The sequence below is a fragment of the Mustela lutreola genome, chromosome 1 (genome assembly GCF_030435805.1).
Source record: "Mustela lutreola isolate mMusLut2 chromosome 1, mMusLut2.pri, whole genome shotgun sequence".
Taxonomy (NCBI): domain Eukaryota; kingdom Metazoa; phylum Chordata; class Mammalia; order Carnivora; family Mustelidae; genus Mustela; species Mustela lutreola.
The window spans coordinates 164004979-164016585 of record NC_081290.1 but is presented as its reverse complement, the minus strand read 5'-3'; positions in this window follow the sequence as shown (position 1 = coordinate 164016585).

Here is an 11607-nt window from a genome sequence, read left to right as displayed (position 1 = left end):
GAGGTCCTCAGGAAATAGGAAAATAGAGGAGGTCTGTGGCATGGGGCCTGAACAGAAAGGCAAGCTGAGAGAAGTGAGCAAATCTGAGCAAATTGAGAGATGTCAGCAGATCTGACATTTCAGGGCGGGGAGGGGGAGGGTGGGAAGGAGGGGAGAGGGAAGGATTCAGCCTGAGGCCCAACTAGGGCCATGCGGCTTACCCACAGCCCTGGCTCTTTAATGGGGCCAGCATGACCGCTAAGGGTCCTGGAAAGAATGCTGGCCTTCTAGGATTCTGTCTGGAAAGGCCCGCTTGGACTCCTTCCCTGTGGCTCCTTTGCTCAGCCTGAGATGTGCCAGGCTGAAGATGGACGGCTGAGCCCCCTGCTGTCCTGTGGACCCCCAAGCTTCCCTCCATGAGCATGACACGGCATTCTGCATTGATCCCTGGGGAGCTGAACATGAGGAAACATAAACACCTCCCACTGTCACAGAAAATTCAGCTGCGGGTCTCCAGACCCAGGGTGGGAAGCTCAGTCTTTCTTCTGGGAACCAAAGGATGGCACTATGAGGGTCAGGTTGATCCTGCCCCTTTGGGGAGGGAAGGGGGGCTGGAAATGAGCAAATTCAGCTTCTCTGTGGAAGCTGAGAGTGGAGGAGCTTCAGACAGAGGTGGGATGCTCCTGGCTGCCAGCCTGGTGAATACTGCTTCCTCCCCCAAAGTCTGAGCCTGAAGTTCAGGGAGTGTTCAGGGGGCAGAGATTTGTTTGGGTGGACAGAGTTCTGTACCAGAGGGAAAAGAGCCAAAGAACCAGTTAAGCCACCACACCCCTCCCCTCTACTCAGAAACTGGTGAGCAGGTGCTCCCCACTGACCCTCCTCTCTGGGCTTGTCCTATATGCCCTCCCCACACAAAGGTCCGATTCTTTCACCAGGCGGACCGCTAGTCAGCTAGGAGCAAGGCTTCCTGAACTAGAGCTGGATCATGAGGAACTTCCTCACCAGCGTAAGGGCTGAGACTGAAGGGATTGACTGTTAGGGGGCTGAACTGATGGGCCGAGTTCCCTTTGCAGCCCTGAAGGTCTTTCTGTCCTGGGAGGCTCCCGGAGCATAAATTCAGACCCAAACCCTCAGGTTTCTATATGGTTTCACTACCCACTTCCCTCTGTTCTGCATCTGCTCAACAAGGTGGCCCAGAACAAGAGTTCCCTGAGGAGCCATGGGCCAAGGACATGGGAGACGAGCAAGGGTGGGAGAAGATGCAGGATATGTGGGTGAAAGTTTTCAGTGGTGGGAAGCACACCTCAAGGGCTCAAATGTCAGGGTAAAGTGGCAAGTCAGAGGCTGGGTTAGCTAAGCAGTCAGGGCCAGGAATAGCTGTCTGGACCCTGGCTCTGTCCCCAAGTAGCTTGAGGGAGTCTCTCCCCTCCTCCAGGCAAATGGGTGCCATCCCACTTGCCATCTAGAATGGCTTGTTCCTGGCTGCCTGGAGCACCACATAGGATTCTGGGGAATCTGTCCTTGTTGGGGAAGTTCTGTGATTGATTAGCGATGCCTGCCTTGGATGACTAAGGCGGTCCAGTCTATTTTATTATTTAGCCGTTGTTCTTATTTTTATTACCAGTTAATAACTGAGCATTCACGATATGGCAGGCACTGTTTTAAGTGGTTCCGTTTTCGCCGTTTCCCATGATGCTGTGAAGTCGATCCTATTACTGTGATCGGCATAAAGCACAGCTGGTAAGTAGGGAGAAGGAATTCCCACCTGGGCCTCCTGGTCCTGAACCTTATGCTTTTTGATGCTGTGGTTATACGACCTCTCACCGCTGAAGTTCCTACTTCTGTAGACACTACAACTCTGTCAAGGCAAAGTGGAAAGGAGCAGCAGACAGCTGGGGAATAGGCGAAGCAAGCACGAACCCTGGAGGGGCGGGCCAGCCTGAGACCAGGCACCTAAAGGGATTCAGGGCTTGGCCTCGACCTGGGAACTTTTATATGCTTCCTCCTGGTCAGCGAGCTCGGGACCAGCAGGTGGCAGCACCTGGCAGGGTGAGAGAAAAGGGCAGATTCTGGACTTGGCATTGATCCTTCAGGGATCCTTCAGGGATCTGCCAGCCCAGATGCTGAGGAAAGCAAGGACAAAGGAGGGTGTGCAGGAGGGCTAGTCAAGGGCCGGGAGGAAGGAGGTCCAAGCCTCAGACCTACAGGGAGCTCCCATGGCCAATGCTTTAGTTCCCCCCGCAGTGTGAGCCTCTCAGCTTGCATTTCATGGTGCCTGCTGTGGGCTTTTTTTTTCCTCCACTCTGGGAGAATGACTAACTTTAAGGACTAAAAAAAAAGTGTTTTGATTACACTGCCTTTTTACCAACTGGGAGCATTAGTCACCGTGGATTGCTGCAGATAACGGGGAAGGCAAGCAGCATCCCCCACCTCCCCCTCCTTCTCCCTGATTAGCTCGCAGAAGCCAAGGAGGAGACGAGAGTGAGAAAGAGCGCACCCAGGAGGGAAAACAATACCCCTGGACAGCATGGGTCCCGGGCATGTGCCCAAGGGCTGCTCCTCCAGGCTGGGCAGGCCCCTGATAGATTGACCCATAATAGGAGATGCCCACTGGAAAGAGAACGGGCAGGAGGAGCACTGAGCCCATGCCCCAAGCCCCTGGGATCTGAGTTGGCTCCAAGTGGCCTGTTCCTCCAGGTGGGTCCAAGGTACACCTGGAAAGGGGAAGGCAAGGGTAAGTCACTGAAGATGCAGCCCCCGAAGTGGGGCATTAGTAGCCAAAGAGGATGACAGAGCCCACGATGGCATGACAGGGGGCTGATGCCCAGGCTGTGGAGGGGCTAAGGAATTGCTGCCTTGGGCTGAGGCTGTCAGGGCTCTGCCTAGGGTTGGGCAGCTCCTGCAAATGGGGACGGGTCCCACTTTCCCTGCCCTATGCTCTGGCATACTCTGGCATTCCTCTGCATCCTCAAGGGGGCAGTATCTGGCACTTTGGGTGCCCTTTGCTCCTGCTTTGGTGCTGATGGGGCAAGAGAGCTAGGGTGCTCTCCTGGTCTGTCCTGTTGGCCTGGGTGCTGATGATGGGAACTCTCTATCTTCCTGGGGAAGGCTGGAGCTGGGCTGTATTGGGGACAGGCTGGCCCTGTGAATCCTGTTCTTTCAGGTCAGCCCTTTGGCCCACTCCCCCCACCCCACCCCTGCCCAACCCCCACCATGGTGCTCCACCCTGGGAAGAATGGCCCTTCCATTGGCTAGCCGCTCATGGATATGTAAAGAATCCCAAATATTAGGATGAATAACGTTTGGATTATGTCAGTAAAGAAAAAGAAACAATTTTATTTCTACATTTCCCAAGATCAAAGCTACTTCATCTAGATGTTGCTGCTTCTGATTCTTTTTAAAAAAGAAAATACCCACAACTGTCTAGTGTTCTCTAACTATGAGGAGCTTATGTGACACCACCTTAGAGCAAACAGGGTTGCAAGAGGGAGAAATCCTGAGAGAAGTACCCCTTAGCCTCGGGTCTCTAGCCGCCACAGAGGATGTCCAGGCACTGGGGTTGCTGTGTGGTTGTTCCCATCAGCTCTGGCGTGTCTTTTCAGCCTTTGCTCTTCTGAGTGTGGCACGGTTGGCTTCCTGAAGCTTCCCATGCCCATTCTTTGGTCTTTGCAGTTGTCCGTGATAACGTCCATCAGCGCTGAGTACTCCTGGTGCTCTGCAAAGCATCTGACATGCATTCAATCATGTATTCTCTTTAAAAAAAAAAAAAAGATTTTATTTTTAAGTGATCTCTACACCCAACATGGGGCTCGAACTCACAACCCTGAGGTGGAAAGAGACATACGCTCTACCAATTCAGTCCACCAGGCACCCCAAGACCATGTGTTCTTCATAGTAACTTGATAGGGCAGCTTCTCTGAGGACCCTTTTTATAAATGAGGAAACCAAGGCTGAACCAATTGCCCAAGCGTCATAGAGTTGGCCAAGTGTCAATGACAGGTGTTTAAAACCAGGTCTGTCTAAGCCACCTTGGAGTAGAAAAGAAAGTAGCCAAAGGGGAGGGAGCTAGTTTTTGTGAGATCTCACTCATGTGCTATCTCATTAACCCTTGCCACCTCTCCAAAGGAGGACAAGGAGGCTTGGTGGGCTTGGCTGCAGGAGAGCCTGGGATGGTCCAACAGAAGTCATTCTTGCAACAGAGCCAGTGACTTAGCTGTGGTGCTGCCTAGAGGCCAGCTTGCAGACAGAAGGGGTACCCACTGATTTCAGTGGCAGGACTGGGAAGACAGGCTTTGAGCTGATTGTGCATGCCTCAGGACTTTTATCCCTTGGCTGGGATAGCCCTCCACTCTCCACTGAAGCCACAGGGTACCCCAGATGAGCGCAGCCCCCAGGAGGGCATGGCTTTCCTAGGGAATCCTCACAGGTCCCACACACACATGGGGAGAGCAGATCTAGGGTGTGGGGAGGACTGCCCTAGCCTGACCTCGCTGTGGGCCTGGCTGCCCAGTGTCCGCCCCCTGCCGCTGTGGCCGAGACAGCCCCTAGACACCGGCGGGGCAGGTGGCAATTATCCCGAGGCACTGATTACACTGCCGGGCCGGCCGAAGCCCCAAATAGCCCAGCAGCTCAGCCCCGGCACAGGGAGTGGGGGAGGAGAACCGTCCCGTCCCATCCCGCTGGAGACGACGGGGCAGGACCAAAGGGGTGGGGGGCGGTTGATGTGTTTGGAAGGTCTGTGGGGGATCAAGACGGCATCATGTCAGGGTTTTGTCTTTGGGGGCAGTCAAGGACCCTCAAAGAAAGGAATGAGGTTTCCACCATGGCAGTCCAACCCAGAGAAGGGGGTCAGTGGATAGGGCAGACACCACTCCCCCACGGCTTTCCGAGGGCGAATCTGGGCAGCGAGCATGGAGCAGCATGTAGAAAGGTTCTCATGCCCTGTGGGAGGAGCCCCTCTTTGAACCTTATGCAGCCCTTGCCTTGGATGGCATTGTCATTTCCTGTACCCCTGGGACCCTCGGTCGGGTGATCTTCAACCAGACACAAAGGCAGGCAGCTGTGGACTTGGGAGACTGGGATCCTGGAGCTGGAGCCCCAAGCCTTTGGACTGGGGTACCTTGCGGAAGGCGTCAGGGCGAGGAACGCTGGCTTCTCACCCCGCTGTCATTTCTAACCGCTCTCGCCACTGCCTGAGGGTTTGAGACCTGAGGAGTCGAAGCCTCCACAGCATGGGCTGGGGGAGGTAGTGAGAACCCAGTTTCTCAGGCAAGTCACTGGAAGTGGGCTGGATCCGAAGGCCCTTAGAGGGAAGGGTGCGGCAGGTTGCTTTGGGGGTGTCTCGGACCCACCACCTCAGCCTGGATCTGACATCTTTAGAGGCTTGCTTCTTGGAGGACAGGCACAAAGGCCTAGAATGGCTGACCAGGAGGCGGCACTAGATGGAAACAAAATGGAAAGAGAGAAATACAGCCCCTGGCGTGCACCCCATGTCGCTTCTTATATATGGACAGATTCTCCTGTGTTGACCACCCCACCCCACCCCCTCGCTCTGAGAGTGTGCCACCATCATGGCTTCCCCTGTGGTCAGCCAAGAGAGGGGGCTGAGCTGCAGGCCCCTCCCCCACACCCAGAAGCTTCCCCTGAGGGGAAACCAGGGCAGGCCTGTTTCCAGGACTTGCCAACTTGGGGACAAGACAGGGCAGGAACCTGGTTTCCCAGAGGTCTCTGATTGAGGGGGTCATGGAGCTCCACGGTGCCCAGTGTCTGGGATCCTCTTCTCCCCACAGCAGGGGGAGGAGGGTGCCCCTCTGTCTGCACCTGCTTGAAAGCCACTCGTGAGTTCTCGGGACCCAGGTCGGAGAAGGAGGCTGCCAGGGGCTCCAAACCACCTCTCCCAGCAACTCTGCTAATCCAAATAAGATAGGGAAAAGGCAGTGGGAGGAAATGATAGTTTCATGGTTATTTTCAGAAAGGAAACAAAAAAAAAAAAATGCAAACAGGAGCACACCCTGCATTTTGGTGCAAAATCCTGGAGTCTCAGGGAAAAGAACCGACAGTGCTTCTTTCTTCTGGTCCCTTCACCCGTTGCTGGGGAGGGGCTGCCTGGGCTGCTGGGCAGGGGGCTCCGGTGGCTTTTCCTCCTGGGGAGAGGGGCAAGGGGCTTAGGGAGTGGATCGCAAAGACCCTTCCTACAGAGGCAGGCTGGGAAACTGTGGAGCTGAGGCTTGTAAGGCACAGTGGCTTGTGTAGGATTGGTAGGCCGGGAGGGTGTGTTCTAGGAGCACAGCACAGAAAGAGAACGAGAGGGGGAGGGAAAGCAGAGGAGCCTGGGCTGTGGGAGAGCAAAGTGGGGCTGCTGCGGCCTTGCTTGCGTGTGCGTGTGTGGGGCAGGCACCAAGATGGGGGTCATGGGAGCAGGGCCACACACAGAGGGGATGGCCTAGGGCACCACCAGGGCTGAAGGCTATGTAGGAAGACAGAGCCCACCTTCCTGTCCTGGGGGGAAATGGGGCGGTGCTCCATCACCTCCGAGTTCCCTGGATAATGTGGGGAGAGCACGGAAGGAAGTGGGGACCCGAACCTTGGGAGGTTTGTCTGGAGGCCTGTTCTCAGGGCTTTGGTCGGACTTGTCTGGAGACTTTTATAGGCCAGCCCGCAGGGGCTAGAGTGTGTGGATGGGGGAGGGGCAGGAGCCAAGGCCAGCCGGTGCATGGGGAAGAGGAGTACAGTGAACTAGGAGCCCCTGTGGTGGCCAGCCAGGTGTTCTAGAGCATGGGTGAGAGGGAGCAGAGGACAAGCAGGCCTCGGGGAACTGGCAGAGGGCTTTGGGGAGGTAGCTGGACTGGTGTCCTGCCCAAGACAGGAGCACTGTTATTACCTCTGTCTTATAGAAGCATCTGCTGAGGCCTAGAGATGTTAGCTCCTGTGTCCAAGTTTCCATGACTAGCCAGAGAGGTGGTTGGAGTGGAGAGATGGGCAGGAAACAAACTCAGGCCCTCTGTTGGGTGGTCTAGTTGGTAATGGGGGGGTCTATAATGCTGGGGAGAGAGGAGTGCCCATGAGGCACTGTTCCAGGGAAGACAAAGTCCAGCCAAATAGCAGGAAAACCCCTGTCCCAAGAGGCCTGTGGGGCCTTGGAGTCTACCCACATGGAAGGGAAGGAGCCTTCCCTCCCAGCTTGCTAAACCAGACCAAGCCCTGGGACCTGGGAGGGTTGGGGAGGAGATGGAGGTAATGACTCAACCCATCCGACACAAGCTTGACCTAGGGGTGGTTGGTTGGGTAACCCAGCAGACACTCCAGTGCGGGGAGGGATGGAAGAAATGGGTGATGCTCCAGATAAGTGAGAAAAGGCAGGCCGGCAGGGAGGGGCTGATGGTTCCAGGCAGCCTGTTTGGGAAGAGGATGGGGAGAAGCGCACTTGGTCTTTGGGGATGGGGAGAAGGAAAGAAGCTCCAGGACCTCTTGGGTGGCCTCTCCTGAGATCATGCTCCTGTAGGGAGGCAGAGGCTCTTTGGGGCTCATATCCCCAGAGGATTCCTAGTAGTAGGAATTCTCAGGGCAGAGGCCCAAAGGCAGAGCTCTGAGCCCTCCACGCGGCTCCCTTCTCCCCCCAATCCTAGGACAGTGGCTCTGCTCAGGAGCCAGCCACCCCCTGGTGCCTTTTAGTCCATGAGCCTGGGGCTGATCCATGCACCACAGGCCACTGCCGAGACCCCAAACTGGGGGACCTCTTGACCTATCTTCTTATACACATTTGGCTTGGGCCAGAGAATCAGAGGCCCCAGGGAGTCAAGACAGGTGGGAAAAGGCCAGCCCTTCTGAGCATCAGCAAGGAGGATCAGATTTGGGCCCAGGAGGACGAAAGCACAGGCCTTTTCCACTTCCTGCCCCTGCTGGGCCCCTGGTCAGCCCCTGGCTCAGAGAGGGAGGGGTGGGGCTTTGGTGCACAGGGTGGTGATACTGGGACCCTTTCACACCCAAGCTTCAAGTGTGGATCCACTAGTAGCACTGCCCACTTTCTTGATGGGGACTTTAAGACACAGAAGGGCTATGGCTTTGCAAACAGCATACAGCTTTGTCCTCATGTCAAAGTCAAGGTCAGGAGCCAGGGCTTCTAACTCCTGGGGTGGTACAGGAATGCTGTCTAGGTAGCCCAGACATGTACATGTTTGATGATATATATGTCCTCGACGGTTGTAGATTTCAGCACCCTTAGGCCCAGAAGGGGAAGCAGGGGTCATTCCCGGACGGTTCAGCTCTGAACCATCTGGATCCTGTGTGGTTTTCCCATCTGACCTACTAAGAAGAGTCACATGAGTTCAGACCCGGCTCCCAGCTCTGCCTAGAACATCTGCCTGGGATATCTACTTGTAGAAGGAGGATAGTGTTCCCCCAACAGTCTTCTTCAGGCTCCTGGGACAGGGTGGCTCTCCTTCACAATTTTGCATTGCAGTGGACCTCTCAAAAGCCCTGTGGAGCAGGGGTTCATACCCTCTACCGATGGGTGATACCGAAGGGTTCATGCCCCCTACCGCTTGGCCAAGGTATGAGGTGGACTGGGTCTGTCTCACATCATTTGGTCTGGTCTGGTCTGACACAGAGAGAAGAGCAAGACTGGGGCCAAAGATGCAGCTTGGGCCTTTTTGGTCAAGAGGCCTGAGCTCTTCAACCAGGAGAAAAGGAGAAGTAGGTGGGTAGGTAGAGGGGAGGAAGGCAGATGCTGGTCTCTGTTTGGAATTGTGGAAGCAGAACTCCAAGTGCCCCAGGAGAAGAGGAGATGGGGAGGCTTTCCCTTCCAGCTCACCATCTCAGGGCCTGGACTGAGAAACAGGCAGGGAGGCCAGCCTGAGGGATGCTCCATGAGGACCAAGGAGAATCCGAAGATGGATCCCCTGATAGAACCCCTCCTCCGCCCTGGAGAAGTCTGCCCTGTAGCAAGAAAAAGCAACCAGAATGCAGCACAGAGAAGTGTCATCTGGGTTGGATAACCTCCACCAAGCCAGCTGGGTGTGCTTCAGAGATGCCAAGCTACTGTGTTGTTTCCTGGGGCCCAGGGGCCACTGGGGACTTTCTTTTCCTCTTTGAGGAGAAGGACAAGAGAGCAAGCAGCCCCAAGGGGCTCCAGAGGGCACCCTGGGTGGATCCCCTCTACCTAGAGTCCCATGGGATCATTTACACAGAGACCTTAGCTTAGCACTTGGCATGTAGTGAGTTCTCAGTACCTTGGTTTCATTATTATGGAGAGACATGGAAGAGGACTTTCTGAGATCCTCCAGGAAGTTTCCCTCCCCTTGACCCTTGACTCTCCCACCTCCCACTGGACTCTGATTTAGGTATTTTTCTATCAGGGACCACCATTTCATGACACCGGGCCCAGTATGTTGAAATCACCCGTTTATGGGTCTGTCTCTCCCCCAACAGAATGGAAGACCCTCCAGGGCAGGAATGGTGTCCTGGTGGTGTTCCTCTTTGTACCACCAGCCACTCCCTGTGGCCCCCCAGACAGGCACTATACCTGACTTTGTACAGGTTTGCTGAATTAATGGATGAATGAATGAAATGGGAAGAAGCTCTCATGATGATGTCAAGTTGCCAGGGAAAGACAGAGATGGGGGGAAGCGGGGGAAGGGGAGGCTTTTGGAAAGACATGATATGGGAGGCCAAAGAAAGGCAGAGGGAAGAAATTTCTCTTTTCCAGATGCAATTGCTTAGAGAAATCTATAGACATAATGCCATAGCACCAACATTTGCAACAATCCTGGGGCACAGAGCTCACAGTGAGGGCTATAGTAGATCAAGTGATTTCAGGAATGTCCCTTCGGGCACATTCAGGGCTTGGGGTCCGTGTGAGAATATAACTGTATTGGAGGAACCTGGCCACCCACCAGCTCTTTGCCAAGGCAGGAAACATGGCCAATCCGGCCACAGTTGAAGGAGGAAGCTGGCTTGCAAGGAGCGATTTCTGTGACAGGACGCCAAGGGAGATTCCCATAGTGAGACAGTAGGGCATTAGGAAGAGTCATTCATCTTATGAGGGATTTGGCACCAAGGCAAGTGTCCACAGGAAGGGAAAGGGTTCTTGGGCTGTGGTTCTTGAAGGAGGCAGTTCTTTCTGTCCTTGGCCAAGCTGGGGTTTAGGAATCATCAGTGGCCTATGAGAAGACATGAGAACAAGGTTATGAAGACTGCAGCTGGGCAGGGGGGTGGTTAGGAAGCCAAGTGGGGAAGGGGAATCATTGGGGGCAGAGAAGAGAGGCAGACTGGGAAGAGGGAGATGGACTAGCAGCCCAGCATGAGTCCAGCTCTCTCCCCTTCTTCCTGGTCCCCTTCCGAGCTTGTCCCTGGCCACTCTGGCTTCATGTGGCTTCTTGAATAGTTCCAGAAGGCCACCAGCAGGGCCTTAAACTTGCTGTTCCTTCTTGCCCAGATGTCCACAGGACTGCCTCCAGCACTTCCTGCATCTGTATGAAGGCCCCTCTCCAGTGAGGCCACAGGACTGCTCCCTATGCTACCCCCCACGTGATTGTAACGCCCACCCAGCACCTCTCATTCCAGTCACCCTGCTGTATTTTTCTGTAACACATATCACAATCCAACATACGTATTTGTTACCTGCTTCTGCCCTGGACAAGGGAAGCTTTATGAATGGAAGGATGCTGTGTCCCTCAGCACATAGTACTGAGGAAATGAAGTAACCAGCACTTTCCACGGGGCCCTCCACTGAGAGTCTGGATCTGAAATCCTAGCTCTTCCTTTATTGGATGAGATCTTGGAAAAGTCACGGAACCTCTGGGAGCCTCTTTTTTTTTTTTTTTTTTTTTTTTTTTTTACCTAGAAAAGAGGGTGTTGGACAGTTAGGGTCACTTATGGCACCTCAAATGCAGGGGAACCTCTCAAGGCGATGGGATGAGCTAAGGGCCCGGGCTATCCGCGATTCTCTCCTAGATCACCATGGCCAGTACAGCCCTGGATGGTGCTTCTGCTCCCAGACTAGGCTTGGGCTGGGACAGTTCCATCAGCCCTGAGGCTGGAAGCTGAGAACTGGCCAGAAGGCAGAGGTCAAGGATGAATGACTAAGAACAAGCCTCAGATCCAGGGAGAGGGACAGACGGGGAGGAACTGGGGCTGCTGCGTTTTATTGAAATCCCTGATAAGGATCAGGAAGCAGGCAACAGCCCAATGACACATTAATTAACTTTGCAGATGATACTGCATCGGGAAGGTGTCATATCCACCCAGCAAAGTGAGAGAGAAGAGAGGACCTGGGATGGGGTCAGGAGCCAGCCAGGAAACGGCAACAATGAACAGCAGCTGCAGCCAGGAGCGGACGGGACGGACTGTGTCCTCTGGGTGGACTTGGGGGGACGAGCGGTGGAGAGGATCCATTTTCAGAATACAGATGTCCCTCGGAGGGCTGGAGCTGGGGGCGGGTGGTGAGGACCGGAGGTTGCCGCCGCTCCGTTTGAACTGGTGTGCGGATCTCTGGCAGACACAGAGCTTGCTTTCTTGCCTCTGTGTTTGGAGGGTGCGGAAAAGAGGACAGGGCAAGGGACGAAGAAAGGAAGTCACATGTACAGAGCATCCACTGTGAATCAGGTGCCATATCCTTTGTGTGGTCGGAAC